Here is a 17,198-nt window from a genome sequence, read left to right as displayed (position 1 = left end):
CAGAATAATGAGTTTTATTATGATATATCCATTCAAATATATCATAGTAACTTGCTCACATTTGCCCATTCACTATTCTCTAATATCCTTTTTCCTCTTCCTCCTCCTCCTCCTCTTCCCCCATCCTGCTCCTCCTCCTCCTTCTCTTCTTTTTATTTGTTGGTCTTTCTTATTTCCCCAAGTAGTTTTCAGTTTTCTTCCATTTTTTTTCACGTCGTGTGTGTGTCTAGATTCCACATGGAAGAGAAAAATATGCTTTTGTGTTTTTTACACCCATTACTTTTTTTTTTTTTTTTTTTTTTTTTTTAGTTTTTTCGAGACAGGGTTTCTCTGTGTAGCCCTGGTGTCCTGGAACTCACTTTGTAGACCTGGCTGGCCTGGAACTCAGAAATCCGCCTGCCTCTGCCTCCAAAGTGCTGGGATTAAAGGCGTGTGCCACCACACCTGGCTTACTTTTATTGTTTTCATCTTCCCCCATTATGACCTCCTTTCCTCTCATATCCCTCTGGTAGTTTCATATTAGCATTTTAGAACATATTTCACACTCATAAAATTTACACTCATACAGAAAAGCTTTATTTTGCTTTGTATGTTTTTCCTTATACATTTGCTCCAACTAGTTAAAAATAGTTTGTGTGTTTTTGTGTAAATGATGCATGAAGATATAGATATTTATTTTAGTATGAAGTAAACACAATTATCACATAAATTATGTGTAAGTTATAGTGGAACAAGCCTTAGAAAGATGCATATAGAGTAGTTTCAAAGCTACAGATTACAAATGAGAAAGTGCCTCTACATTAGTGTGTCTTCTGCCCCATTCACACCAGTTCCTTGCAGGTATTTATATGTCTTAAAAGTAATCTTCTTCATATTTTTGTCCCTCCTATAGGGCTGCAAACCCCTTCAGCCCCTTGGGTACTTTCTCTAGCTTCTTCATTGGGGACCCTGTGCTCTGTCCAAACCAGTAACCCCAGAGCTCCCTGGGACTAAACCGCCAATCAAAGAAAACACATATTGGGACTTATGGCTCTAGATGCATATGTAGCAGAGGATGGCCTAGTCGGCCATCAATGGGAGGAAAGACCCTTGGTCTTGAGAAAATTCTATGCCTCAGTATAGGGAAATGCCAGGACCAGGAAGCGGGAGTGGGTGGGTTGGGGAGCAGGGCGACAGGGGAGGGGATAGGAGATTTTTGGAGAGGAAACTAGGAAAGGGGATAACATTTGAAATGTAAATAAAGAAAATATCTAATAAAAACAATCCTTGGTGGGGGGAAGTAATCTTATTGTGAGAACCAAATCTGTCCAGAATATTGATATAAGATCAGTATCTGTGAATATGTACTGAAAATCAAATTCAGTAAGAAATAGAAACAAAACAGGCAATAGAGGCAGGAGAAAACATGGAAACAGACAACATGTAGGGCATATTTCTTACCATCTATTGTATATTTATTTTGCTTCAGGAAGACTTTGTGGATATTGATAAGTTCACTCACTGTCTCAGTTCTGAGGTGGGGGACTGAAATTCAGAAAGAAGTGAACTTTCTACCTGTCTTTTAGAAACAGGAGAACATTTGGGTCATTAAATTCTCCAAATACAACTTAGAATCTTTCTTGGATCAGCTTGACTGTCCGTTATTCTACACTCAAAGATTCCATTGCCGAGATCAATGAACACATTGCCTGCATTTGATCACTTGGCATTTTTTGAGCCAAACCAAAGCCTCAAAGTAAATATTTCCTACATAGATCATTGAGGCCACAAATGAAAATGTAAGGAATAGCAGTAGGAAAAATATTGCTTTAAAGTTCCTTGCAAACCATACTGCATGAATTAGTTACAAAAGAATGCAGCTGGCAAGGGGTGCTTACACAGAGGAGGACAGAGAAAGAGAGCATTTTGAACATTTTCACTATGTTCAAGTTGCTACAACTTCAAACCTCCTGGATTGTCACATTTTTTCACATAATAATTAAACTAAGTGTCTACTGCTTCTTAAATCTGTAAATTTCTCTTCAATAGTTTTCCAGGAACCACAAAGGAAACAAACTAGCATTCCAGAGAGAAGAAATCCACAGGAACTTATCAAATTCTATATGCTGTTATGGTGAAATACAAGTAGGGATAACAGCTTTAGTAATATAAGAAAGTTTTTAAAAAATAAATTGCCCCCAGGTGACAGATAATTGTACAGACCACATTAATGTAGCCACTATACTTTAAAAGCTGTTCCTTTCTCAATTGCTCAATGATTCAGTCTTTGGCTTTGAGAGAATAAGGCCCATTCAGCTAAATTTACACCAATTTCTTCCAAGCACACTCCATAATTGCTCAGAGGAGAAACCAAGACTTTTGGCTCCCCATGTTCTTTCATTTGATAAATGTGCAGTCATTTTGAAGGAACACTTTTTATACCATATGGAATCCACTGTCTAATATGCAGCTGGATGCTGATGCTGTTCAAATAGCACCTTCATCAAGAGAATAACTGTGGTCTTTTTTTTTTCTCAAATAAAAGCAATTTGGTATCTTTCCAAATGAAGATATTAACTTACAGATTAAATATTAATTGCAGATTCAAAGTGAGCCAAATCATACACATTTTCAATGACATTTAAGATTCAACTACTGTGTGCAAAATATGTGAAGGCTCAATGCCCCAGTGTAGGGGAATGCCAGGGCAAAGAAGCAGGAGTGGGTGAGTGAGAGAGTACTCTCATAGAAGTAGGGTGCGGAAGGATGGGAGAGGGGGTTTGTAGAGGAAAAACCGGGAAGGGGGATAACATTTAAAATGTAAATAAATAAGATATCCAATAAAAAAGAAAAACCAAAAAATATTACTTTAGACACACATGAAAATAATATGGCATGTCAAACTTTTTGTTGTTGTTGTTAAGCAATGTCGATGATTTGGTGATGGATTTCTCACTAACACATTTTAGGGATGAACACCTTCTAACTGTAGTATTTATAAGTCAAATACATACAGCCACAAAATCAAACCAGTATAAACTATAACTTTGGATACAAAAACAAAGTTATAACAATATGAAAAGTATGCACTTATGGATATTCCGAAATTATAATAAAGAGTTAAATTCAAGTGACAGCGGAAAAATGTTACTTTATCAAAAGGAAAGTAGACTTTTGAAATATATAGTATCAGTGGGCACCAAACTTGTCACAACCACTTCAAGTTCTTTTGTGAATTTCTTTGGGGGAATGGGGGATGCCCTGACTCAATGTGTAAGGAGCACTTGAAGCCCTAACTGTGTACTGTTAACAAGTACCCAAGTGCTGCAGACACATGTGAACCAGTAAAGCACTCCTGAGGTCAGGCTTAAGGCATTGGTAAAACCTTTCTCTATATTACCTGTGAATGTTGACAAAATGTACAAAAAAACATCAAGCACAGCTTTCTCCTCCTGGAAGGATCATGAGCCTGTTCCCTATAGACACCTCCTATAATGAATATATAACACCTACTCCTATATTGAGATTTGAAGTTGTTGAATAGTAGGTGTCACCCCATGAGAGTGAGCACAACCCATCTGATCTCAGCTTTTCTGTACACATGTCTGTTTATCTGTTCTTCTTTTATTCCATCATTGTTCCAGTCAGGTGTCTAAGACCAAACCGTGTGGGATAGGGTGAACTTCTGACTGTCAGAAAGATGGCTTCATGATCCTGATTATTTTTCAGTAAATAAAAATCTAGTTACAATATTTTCAATACCCTAAAGAACATGATCATTCTATTTTCTTATTTTTTAAATAATAACTGATTTTAGTGAGTTTTTAGTTGACCCAAACAAATTAATATTAAACCTATCCTGTTCAGTTAGTTGAAACTAGGTCCTTGAGGGTGTTATTGGTGTTCCTCTGACAAACCTTTTGCTTAATATCCACCCTCAGGAGATCATCCTCTGTAAGAATTCTTTATGGTTTGGAGCTTGAAAAGACCAATTAAAATACAAATGCAAATAGAGATATACTTCATTAAACATTCAATAATTATTTAGGGGATGTTGACGAATCTGTTAACTGTCATTGAAGCTAAGCCTATAGGAATTTGAAATTACAGGACTAAAAAGTAGGAAAGCGCAGGATGTAAAAGTCCACAAAGTATGATAATAGAGATCAAGTAGTAGAAAAGAAGAAATTCAGATACATAGGCTGGTCTGTGGCTCCTGTCACATGCTGTATGTATCTGTGGCCTCAGTGAGAGATGTGCCTAATCCTGTAGAGACTTGTTGCCCCAGGGAAAGGGGATGCTGTGTGTGTATGTGTGTGTGTGTGTGTGTGTGTAGGGTTTGGGGGTGTTGGTGGGGGTGAGCACCCTCTCAGACGAAAAGGGTATGGGAGGGTGGTGTGAAGAACCCTGGAGGGGGGTGGGCTGGGAAGTGGAATGTAAATAAATAAAACAATTTAATAAAAATAAATTAAAACTACATATAATGAATAAATAAATATTTTTTAAAACTTAAAAAGTCAGAGACAATTTATATATATATATATAAATATATATATATAATTTGATAATACCAAATAATGATAAGTGTGTGAAGAATCTACAATCCAGTTGCATTTCATGTCTATATTTTATACAAATGTACTGTACACATACACAATAATTCTGATGTCTGTCAGCATTTTTTCAAGTAAAAAAACACAACTCCTTAGTTGGAGTTCAAATAAATAGATCTTTATGAAGAACATTATATTTCAGCTTATATATAAACATAAATTTTAACATCTTGTTACGAATAATTTTTGCTATGTGTACCAAGGAAAGACCAATATTTGAAATGTGGCATCAATGAAGTATCTATCACTTTCATATAAAACAAAATAATTGTAGGACAGCTATATGTAACAACTGGACATTATATAAGGCGAACATCTAAATGTATAATTAGTGTTCAATGAAACATATACTAACACAAATATGTATATGTATATATATGATAATAACAATGTGATATACTTACTTTGGATAATTAATATATAACAAATACATACCATCTCACCATTCTTTTTTTTTTTTGGTTTTTCGAGACAGGGTTTCTCTGTGTAGCCCTGGCTGTCCTGGCACTCACTTTGTAGACCAGGCTGGCCTCGAACTCAGAAATCCGCCTGCCTCTGCCTCCCGAGTGCTGGGATTAAAGGCTCACCATTCTTTTATAGAGGATGTGGTATGAATTTTTGTGTGTGTGTAAACATTAAAACTGTGAGGCAATATACTTTCACAAATAAAGCATAGAACAAAGCTCTATGCAATCTCATTCTGTTATTGAAAGGAATTGTTAAAAATCTCATCAGAGATCCATTCATATTTGAAACAAACCATTTCATGTAAAAAGTGTTACTGAATAATCAATTGTTTCCTGAAATAACAACTGCACAGTGATTATTATTGATAATATTATTTAGTAAGTGCAGTAACACTAAGGTAGGACTCACTGACTATGCAGTCCCAGATTTCTACGTGATAACTTTCTGTGAATTCCACATGACTGGGTTTGACAGAGAACAGACCTCTGTTATTGTTTATTTCTACAAATGCAGGATTCTATACAATACAGGCTTCTAAAATAAATAACATCAAAAGAGTTATTTTCATGAGACTCGTGGCCTCAATTTATGTAATTAACAACATACCCATTATTTTTTTTTGTGCTCATGCATCAAGCCTTACTTCCTGACTTCAATTTCTGCTCCATTAATGTACACAGATAGATTTTACTCAAGAATTCTTCACAAGCACTCTTAAAGCAAGCTTGTGAAGTATAACTGTTCTGTCATCCTATTCATGGTACACTGATATATCCTTGTATATGTTGTATTTGTTGCAATTTAATGTGACTTATCAAGAAATGGAACAGAGTATATCAATTTGTCTTACTGACTTTCTTGATTTTTCATTCTATAATTTATTATAGATAACTATTGCCATAAATATTTTCTTTATAATACTGGAGGAATGTGAGATCTTAACATTTATATGTGAGAAAAGGTATAATTATATCATATTAATTTATTATAATATCCATTTATAAAAGTACTTGTAGAAAATTTAAGAGAACAGAGTAAAATACTCTAAAAAGTAAGCCATTTTCATTTTTCAAAATGCCAGGGCCAGGAAGCAGAAGTGGGTGAGTTGGGCGGGGGGATGATATAGGGGGCTTTGGGGATAGCATTTGAAATGTAAATGAAAAAAAATATCTTAAAAAAAAAAAGCTGTCAGTGTTTTTCCTGTTTTGACCACGAGGGGACGCAAGGAGACTAAATACAAGAAAAATGTATAAAAGGGCTTTGATTAAAAAATTTTACAGTTGTTTTTAAACTGTTTGAAAGGTGATTTATTTTGCCACTGGTGTGTATTTACTTTATAAAACACAGTTTCACTGAACATTAGAGTTAGCTAAATATTAAGTCATTCCATATTCTTCCCTGAATTTGGAGCTAGGAAAATAGTTTTGTTGCTTCCTGAAACAGCTTAGTTTTCTTTAATTTGTTGAATGAGGAAAAAAAAGCTAACAAGAAAATGCCTGCAACTATCACTGTACTGGGCAGATATTTAAAGGTGGACAGGAGCACCTTTTGTTAAACATGATGTCCTAAGGAGACTAATTTTCCTTGTCACGCCTGCACATTTTCACAGAGTACAGTTTTAGTAATTCGTGAAATTTCTTTTTAAATAATTTTTAATGATTAACTTTAAGTTCAGAGTATATAAGAATACATAATCTATTTCTATTGCTTACCTTATCCCTCAGCTACATACGTGTGTATGCACACCGTGCGTGTGCACACACACACACACACAGAGAGAGAGAGAGAGAGAGAGAGAGAGAGAGAGAGAGAGACTACAGAATGAGGCAAACCCAGAATATTTCAATAGAAATATAAATAAGTTTATGACAAATATATAAAAACAAAATATATTTTTCATATATTCCTGGAGCATTACCTTTAGGTCTATAAACTGTTTGCTACAACTTCAGAAGGAGAGAGTATTATTAGGAAAGGGGGGTGGGACAACCAAGTAAAACAGAACTTCAAAATGGAAAAATGTTTCAACAACTTTAAAAAGCAGATATTTCCCAAGTGAAATATGTTCCATTTGAAATACTATACAAGCCAAAATTCAAGCAAATGGTTTTCAACTTTAGGTAAAAGAAGTTGGAAACAAATTTGAATGTTTATTTTACCCTTCAGACAGCCTACTATGGAAGTTGACAGTGATTATTTTTGTTAGGGTTGTAGGAAGCAAGAGCCACAGATTTGAAGAATTCTATACATACATACATACACATGATTTTTGAAATAGTATTGTAAATTCTTATCTCTTTTACAGGAAATAGAGACGAGGAAAATATGAACTAGAACACTGATGATATACTAAATTTTAAAATTATTTTACAAGAAATTAGAATCAGATTTCTCACAATATAGACAGTAAGGATTGCCAGAGCCAAGAGCTGCTTTCCAAAACTCTCCTATTTTATAAAATGCAACTATGATCTATATTCTTTTAAAGTGTTCTTCTGAATTTTGTTATCGCATCTAGTTCAACCCACTTGCAAATATTAAGTCCTTTATGTTAAAAGCTGCCTCTTTATTGAGTTTGTTCATTTGCTTATTTAGCAAATATTTATAGAGTGTGAACTATATGTAAGCAACTTTGTTTTAGGAAAGAAATACAGCATGATCTCCTTATGGGGGAGGTTTTTACTAGCTGAAGGAGAACAAATTACAGAACAGCCAAGATTAAGTTGTCACAGACAGGAGACATATTATGAATATACCATACGGATAGTAAATGCTTTGAGATTTCAGAAATGTGATGGAGTGGGGAAAGCAAGTACACAAAATGAGGACCGAGAAGCAGGGATTTTCAATTAAGCAGATAGTCCTGAACTAATTAATAAAATTATACATTTACATGCTGACTTAAAGAGAAAGAATTTGCATGTTGATTTAAAGAGAAAGAATACACTGAAGTAAATAGATTATATTCAGAAACGATGATAAATAAAATTAGAACCAATGAGAGCCAGCTGGTTAGAAAATTAGATAATATATTTTATCTAGTATAAAACTGTCGAGTAGTTGAGAAGATTAATGAGAGGAGAGAATGATGATAAAATGATATGGAGAAGACTGAGCCACCAACCAAAGAGCATACATGGGCTGGTCGGAGGCCCCCTGTACAGAGATACCAGAAGGCTGCCTGTTCTGCCTCAGTTGGAGAGGATTTGCCTTATCCTGTGGGGACTTAAAGTCCCAGGGAAGGGGGATGCCTGAGGGCATGATCTCAGTGTTGAAGGGGAGTGGGGAAAAATCTCTATGAGGGGGAACCAGGAGTGGGGAACATTTGGGAAGTAAATGAATAAAATAATTAATTAATACAAAGAATGTGTTCCATGTCTAATATGCACTTGTATAAAATGTCTTTATATAAAACAGCATCATGTACAATGTATATAGTAATTTTAAAGATAAGTAAATAAATGAGATGAGGAAATAGTTCATTGGGTAAGGTAACAAGCAGGAGAGGCACAAGTCTGAGTCCCGAGTATCTACATAAGTTCTAGGCATGCATCTGTAATGTCAATTCTGTGAGCAGCTGAGACAGGAAAGGTGATTGGGATTTGCTCACCCTTAGTCTACCTCTGTGTTCAATGAGAGATCTATTTCCAAGAGAGTAAGGCAAGGGGATGATAAAGCAAGATAGTTGACATCCTTTTCTGGCTCCCACATCTACATGTACAGGCAAACACAACTATACCTGCACAGTCTACATGTGCATGTATCACACACAGCTACTCCTTGCACAGATAATTAGATAAATAAATAAACTGGGATAACATTAAGAAATTTGGGTTGAGTACCTAAAAACGTTTGCAAGTCTTTAAAAAGGAACAAGCTGGCTGTATTTTACCAAGAGAACACGAGGGGAAAACTGAAGACTGTTACTATAGCCTATAGACATTAAGATACAGATCTGAACAATGATGACAGTGTTCTAGATCAGATCTTAAAATTTCTACTCAGGTATGGCAATCTCCAAACGCTGACACCATTGCATACACTAGCAAGATTTTGCTGAAAGGACCCTGATATAGCTGTCTCTTGTGAGACTATGCCGGGGCCTAGCAAACACAGAAGTGGATGCTCACAGTCAGCTATTGGATGGAACACAGGGCCCCCAATGGAGGAGCTAGAGGAAGTTCCCAAGGAGCTAAAGGGATCTGCAACCCTATAGGTGGAACAACAATATGAACTAACCAGTACCCCTCAGAGCTCGTGTCTCTAGCTGCATATGTATCAGAAGATGGCCTAGTCAGCCATCAGTGGAAAGAGAGGCCCATTGGACTTGCAAACTTTATATGCCTCAGTACAGGGGAACGCCAGGGCCAAAAAGTGGGAGTGGGTGGGTAGGGGAGTGTGGGGGGCATGGGGGACTTTTGGGATAGCATTGGAAATGTAAATGAAGAAAATACCTAATAAAAAAAAGAAAAAAATTCTCCCAAAGGCCCATTCCTTGGATGCACAATCACCAGGTACCATTGAGATGCTATGGAAACTTTAAAAGATAGGAACCAGTTTGAGGTCTTTACATCATCAAGAATATGCACTTGATGTGGTATTTTGAGACCTTTTTATTTTTATTCCACTTTATGACTCTGAGATGAGTAATTTTCTCATATCATACGTTCCTACCATAACAAGTGACTTATAATAGCCCTAAAAATAGATGAACTAACTACTGATCATGTACTAATACCTCCTAAATTCCCAGCCAATAGTAAATCTCTTATCACTACAAATTAATTATGCCATCTATTTGTCATAATTAAATAAACTTTATTTACACAGAGAGACATGAAAATAATATCTTCATGGCTAAATGTTTCTTTTTGTTGCTAGATTAGGAGAATCTTAGAGCACTACTCCAGCAAGACTATTAGATTCAAAATGAGTCTATAGAATTTCTTACAGAATAAATAGGCTAGAAGATCATTTCTTCTCATGAATGGCTTTAATAGTTGAATTGGCCTGCTGGACTACTAGAGAGATTGTCTTTGAATCATTTTAAAAATCAACTTTGCCTACTCCAATACATAAAGTTGGGTCACATTATTCTGGCATTTCCTCAAGTACTATATCTCTAATGCAGATTGGTTCTGAGTGGAAGGTGATTAAAGTTCAAACAAATATAACTTAAGTTGCAGGTAGTTTAAACACAGCTCTAAATGGAAAGTCTCCATCAAATTCCTCCCCTGGGAGCTCAGGCAATCCTGTGGAAGAGGTAGTACATAGATTGTAAGAAGCAGAGGAAATTGAAGATGTCACCAGAAGAACAAGGCCCTGTGAATGAACCAAGAAAAGCTTATATGAGCTCACAGAGACTGAAGCAGCAATCACAGGACCTACATAGGTCTGGACCAGATCCTCTACTTATATATTATAGCTTTTAGTTTAGCATATTTATGGGACTCTTGAGCATGACAATGAGTGGGTCTCTGAATCTTGTTCCTGCTGGTGGGATTCTTTTCTCCTTATCTGTGTTGCCATATCCAAATTTAATTAGATGGTTTTTGTTTTATCTTATATTTTGTTTTGTTATTTTTTTGGTTGTTGTATCTTAGAAGACTCTTATTTTCTAAGGACAGAAAGTGAATCTGTATTGTAAGGCAGCTGGGGAGAAACTAGGGGGACTAGAGAGAGGGAAAATCATAATTAGGGTATATTGTATGAGAAAATAATTTCTTTTTAATAAAAGGAAAAATAAAATAGAAGTAAAATGTGAAAAAACAAAGAAAATATGAGTTGAGATCGAAAAAGAAGCCTCTAAACAGAGTCTTAAGTTCAAATATGTATAATATGGTATATTATAATAATAAGACCTCTCATGAATTATAGAAATTTTATTTAAGTAAGGATTGACTTTTAACAAGAATGTGTTCTTCTGGGGTTTTATGTCTTACTAAAATTAGTATTAACATATTTGAGAATTTTATTTAATATCATTACATAAAGTGTAAATAGTTCTCATAATATTATAAGCTTAACAAATTTTCATTGATTATGCATAATCATTAAATGTTCATGGAATATTCAATATCTGAAAAAAATAATTGTGACATTTCATTTCTTTGGTAGACTGTGAAGGGCTGGATCTAGAACACCATCCAAAGGCCAATATGTTCTTCCTGAAAACACGTTTCTGTTGCTACGGTATGATCTTGCTATTAATATTATCTAGTTATATGCAAAGAAAGCAAACAACATTTTCCATTTTGAAAGCTCCTATATTTCAGTCCTTTTCCATCTAAGATCTTCAAAAACGTGTAGATTATATTATCAAATAATAATTTATAACTAATTTAATGTGGCCAAATTGCTAAAAGCATATAAAAGAAAATGCTAACAAACATGACTATCCTCAATGCCCTGGCCCTTTCTAACTCCTATTGTCCCATAATATAGAGCCTGAAGTTATTCTAAAGAGAAACAAATCTTTTAGAACAGAGTATCAAATACATTATCCTCTCCATTGTAAACAGAATACAAATGTCTAGCACTTTTCTGGAGAGAGGCCTAGAAGTAAGGTGTCCCTAATTACTTTTCAATTTTTTTTTAAACTCAGATCAGACATATGAGTGATTCTAGTTTTATAAAACATGTTGTGTCCTGTGAACTTTGTGAATGTGTGCCAATCACTGACTGGAAGAAGATAATGTTCAAAGAACATGTATCTGTTTATACCTTTGGAGGTTTTAATAAGGCTAAGGCTAATATATTTTAATGCTTCATCACCATGAAGTGGCACTGTTTGAAAAGGATTATAAGGAACAGGAGGTGTGGCCTTGTTGAAGTGGATGTGGACTTGTTGGAGAAGGTGTGTTCCTGAAGGTAGGTTTTGAGGTTTCAAAAAAGGCCACACTAGGTCCCAGTCTCTCTCTTGCTCGCTCATATATATATTCTGTCTGAGAATTGGTTTGTTAGAACTCTCAGCTACTCCTCCAGCACTGTGCACCATGTCTGACTACATGCTCCCCACTATGGCAACAACGGAATAAGCCTCTGAAGTGTAACCAAGCCCCCATTTGAAAGCTTCCACTTAATAAGAGTTGGCGTGGGTATAGTCTCTCTGTACTGCAATAGAACAGTGACTAAATGAATACAAAATATAAATGTTGCAAGTCAATGTCATCACTCTTATTAGAAAAGGTAACTTGATTGGAAAGTATAAAAAAAAAACAATGTCTGCAAATCTTTGTTACTAGTCTGAGCATTTAAAGTTAGCATAAGGGCAATGGTTATTGTTTGAGTACATATCCTTCAAGGAGACAAGTTTTCCCAAGTAGATTGAGCTTCAAGAAAGAGCATCTCTGACTGACTATATGAGAAACACTTTATTCCTCAATGTAAAAACCATTCTGTGTTACATCGTTTTATAGTAATAATCTCAGTTGAGCGATGGTGGCACATGCCTTTAACCCCAGCACTTGGGAGGCAGAGGCAGGTGGATCTCTGTGAATTTAAGGTCAGCCTGGTCAAAAGAGTGAGTTTCAGGACAGCCAGAGTTACACAGAGAAACCCTGTCTCAAAAACCCACAAAGAATAATTATCTCTCAGATACATTTTAAAAATAATTTTCATCATCAGCCTCAAGTTCCAAAAGTATAAAATAAGATATCAAAGCAAAATACCTTTAATTTATAGCATTCTGTGGTTTCTGGTAAGACATATCCAAATGAGAGTGTTGATTAAAAACGTATGTGATAACTTTCTCCTGGAAATCTCCTTTAGTCTTTTTCTTTTCAAGTAAAGGGTATCCTTTCTTCCCCTGGAAATTCACTATAGATACACTAGTCTTGCTACTGGTTTTGTAAGTAGTGACACGTTCATTTACAATTTTATTCTGTAACTATATTAACATTTTTGATGTATATTAAGTTTATTAAACAATAAACTCTGTTCAATTGCTCTTTATGCATTTCACATGCAAAGCATGTTATAAGACACTACAGGGAGCACATTAATAACAACAACAACAATTACAATAATAATCTGGACAGGTACAGAACTGCATTTTCATGCTAAATATGACATTTTCCATTGCATATACATGGTGGCATGTGCAAACAAGCAGAGAAGATCTTTTCCTCTTACTTAATCCTCCTGCAAACATGCTCACATACTTGTTCAGAGTTATGCATCTTAATTGATTTCATGTCCAATCAAATTGATTACCAAGGTTAAGTGTCAGAGTACCCTAGCAGAAATAACAGCTATGAAGGAGTAATCTTATCTTATGAAGCAAGCATTTCAATCTAAGCAGGCTTTTTTACTACTCCAAATGATAAAAATTTCTTTTAAAAAATGAAAAAGAGAGCTTTCTTCAATATGATTTAACCAGGATATAACTTGTGACTGATATAGCACAAGCAGTGCTTACATTCCAAGGAATCCCATAAAAATTGCTGTCCTACAATGTGCAAAGAGTGAGAGACCTTAGAGCACTCACAGATGGGATGTCTTCGTGAAAACCCTCCCATGCTCAGGGATCAATGCTGAGGACTAGACAGAAAGATCCTAAGAGCCAGAAGTCATGGATCACTTCAAGGAAACAGTGCCTTTCTAACACAACAGGATTCAGGCACATAAGAACAAGTGCAGACTGTGGAAGCACGCACAAGGGCCTATGTGGGTTCAAGCCAGGGGGTCTCAGAACTGAAAGAGTGAAGTGCACTCCTAACCAAGAAGCTTTCTCTAGCAGATACCTACTTATAAAAGAGAAATCAGTTTTCTCCAATGGACTCTCATTGGGCATATTAACCTTAATTCAGAGTGGGCCTCATGCCCAGGGATAGTTAGCACAAAATGAACTCAATAATATTTTTGAGGACTTTTTGTTTGTTTTAATTTCTAGGGTCTTTTTTGGGGGGTGAGGGGTGGGCAATTTTTTTTTTGCATATGTGTTTGTTGGTTTTACTGGCTGTGTTTCTTGTTTATTTGTTGAAAGATACAGATAGAAAGAACAAAAACTGTATGGGTATTGAGGTGAAGAGAATCTGGGAGGTTTGGGAGCAGGAGAAAAACATAAGAATAAGGAAGCTGAGGAGGAGGGCAACCCTGTAGGAGGACCAGCAGTCTCAATTAACCCGAACCCCCGAGATCTCTCAAATACTGGACCACCAAACAGACAGCATACACACACCAGCTGATATGAGGCCATCAGCACACATATAGCAGAGGACTGTCCGGTCTGGTTTCAGTCAGTGAAGATGCACCTAACCTTCAAGAGACTGGAGGCCCCAGGGAGTTTAGAAGTCTGGTGGGGTGGGGGTGGGGTTGGGGGTGGGGGTACATCCTTGTGGAGACAAGAGGTGGAGAGGAGGTATGGGATGTGGAACATTCGGAGGGTAGACCAGGATTGGGGGAATAAAATCTGGAGTGTAAATAAAAGACAAAAAAGAAAATTATTTACAATATGTAATTCAATAAAATATTCTGGAATACAAAAAGAAGACTGAATGGGTTTGAGTAAATTAGTATATGGCATAATGAGCTAAGAAGACATTCTAAATTGTTCTTTTAAATTTAAATTTTTAATAATTTTGAGAATTTCAACTTTACTTTTACTGGGCTTTAGACAAAATTCACATAAAAAAAGGGCTGTCTCCTCTTGGTACAGTGATAAGAAAACTCCAGAGAGGCCCAAGTAAGAACGCAGAAAATAATAAATGACATGTAAAACTGCCTCCCTTCATGCAATATTTGCCGAACTTGAATGCGTTCACTGACAAGACCTATATATCATGAAGCATTAAGAATATCTAGTGTTCTGTTCTATATGTAATGCCTCCATTAGCATGCATTTTAGCTCAAGCTTTACTAAGAACAAAACATTAAGGAAATAAAACTTCTGACTTGATGATGTAGTTAAATGATGTGGGAAGATATTAAAACTCAGGGATAAGAGTTTATTATGGAGGTACTTGGGTATCTCAGCAATCACTCCACTAGTCAGAAAATACTCCAGTACACTGTGGGGAAGTAGAGGTCAAAGGCATTCATTTGTCAATTTCCATTGAGCCATGGTTTTCTACTCTGGCATATGGATGTTCAGGCTTGACTCATTCTTAGTTGTTAGAGACTGTGTTATGCATTGCAGAATGAGAGCATCATCTCTGCTCTCCAGCAACTAGATGCTAGTTAACACCCATCCTTCCAGTGGTTCATGGCCATTGACTTCTCCACATGCTATGAAATGTCCCCTAAGTAATCCCTGATTTTGAACAGGTGCTCTAAACTTATAGTAAGTTGGCTCCAAACTTTAAATTTTGAATCACCCATCATATATTTTGGAAACTATCTTTAGAATTAATTCATTTTTTATCATGCTAAAAATTAAATAATATGAAAATAAGGAGCCGGGCGTGGTGGCACACGCCTTTAATCCCAGCACTTGGGAGGCAGAGGCAGGCGGATTTCTGAGTTCGAGGCCAGCCTGGTCTACAAAGTGAGTTCCAGGAAAGCCAGGGCTATACAGAGAAACCCTGTCTCGAAAAAAACAAAAAAAAAAACAAAAAAAAAAAGAAGGAAGGAATTAAAAATTATAAAAACATAAATTTAAATACTATCTTAAAATCAATTTTGAACTAACATCCTTTCTTTTTGCCTCTGTCTCCAGCCTGTTGATTGTTACTTATTCAGTCTATCTTCTATGATTTTCTATTTAAATTTTAATCATTCATTCATTGATTCAGTCATTCTGTCAGCCAGCCAGCCAGTCATCTTCATGTTCTAGTGAACTATCCATCCTAAATTTTCTCTTGGATCATGTACTCTAGCCCCTGCCAAATCCATTCTGTTATGAGTTATGAAGTCCAAGTGTTATTCAAGGGCAGCCAACTGCAACAACAACAACAAAAAAACCCAAGTTGGTTCTAGCCAATTTAGTCACCTCATTCCATACAAAAGAGAGAGCTACATTATCAATAGGTTGATAATGTGCTGGAAACTTTTCCCCAGACTTTTAAATCCAATTACAGAGATCAGTAATTGCTGGCATTCTCAATGTGTCTCTCCTCCCTCCAACTACTGAAAGGTCTTAAAATATTTTTCAACTTCAATCAATAGCTAGTCTAAGCAAGTTAAGCTCATTTGTCTTTATTGCACTACTAAAGGAGGAAGGAAAGTGAAACATTCCGTTTGAGAGAACAATGGCTAGAATCTGTAATCATAAATGAAGAAGTGCATGAGAGTTTGCTGTGGAAGTGCTAAACAACACTCAAAATAAAATTCTCAATAAGATGAAAAGGTGCATAATATACAGACTATTTCAATAATTAGAAAACTTGTGCTATAATTAATATTTGACAATTTAATCTATCTTTAAACTGTTCCTTTTGTGCAAAGAGATATATAGAAGCATAATTGAATATTAGTCAAGTAAAAACAATTAGGGCCAAATTAAACTTAACATTAATGTTAAATCTGGTGCTTTAGAAATGATTGGCCTTAGGCACAATTAGTAAGTGATTGTTATTGATATTCATATTGTTATATGTGATTTTATTTTAGCAAAGTGCTAAATATATCACACTTTAGCATTTATTTTCTTTTATAGTTTCTATAACTCTATCATGAATGAAGTATATGAAGGCCCATCAAAACCTAATAATTCAAAGACTTTCTAGAATGCATTTGTTGTAAAACCTTGTACTCTGTTGTAATTACATCATTGTACCAAAATACCTGAAAAGCAACTTAAGAAAGGACACATTTATTTTGTCACATGGTTTTAGAGGGTTCAGGCCATTCGTGTTTGGCTCTGTATTTCTGGACCTGAAGTGAGGCAGTGCAGCCTGTTCACTTCATGGTGGTTAGGAAGACGAGCAATAAGAAAAGGCCAGGGTAAAATAAAATCCCCCAAGACATTTCCCCGGTGACTACTTCCTTTATCCAGGATCATCCTAAAGTGTTCACCAACTCCTAAAATAACACCATGAACTAGGGACAAGTTTTCAATACATGAGCCTGCAGGGAACATGTCATAACCAAACCATAACAACATCTAAACACAGACTAAATTGTTTCTAGTTCTCTGACATTATCAACATCCTCTCTCTCTCTCTCTCTCTCTCTCTCTCTCTCTCTCTCTCTCTCTCT

Source organism: Mus caroli, chromosome X (genome assembly GCF_900094665.2).
Source record: "Mus caroli chromosome X, CAROLI_EIJ_v1.1, whole genome shotgun sequence".
In the NCBI taxonomy this organism is placed as follows: domain Eukaryota; kingdom Metazoa; phylum Chordata; class Mammalia; order Rodentia; family Muridae; genus Mus; species Mus caroli.
This window is presented reverse-complemented; position numbering follows the sequence as displayed.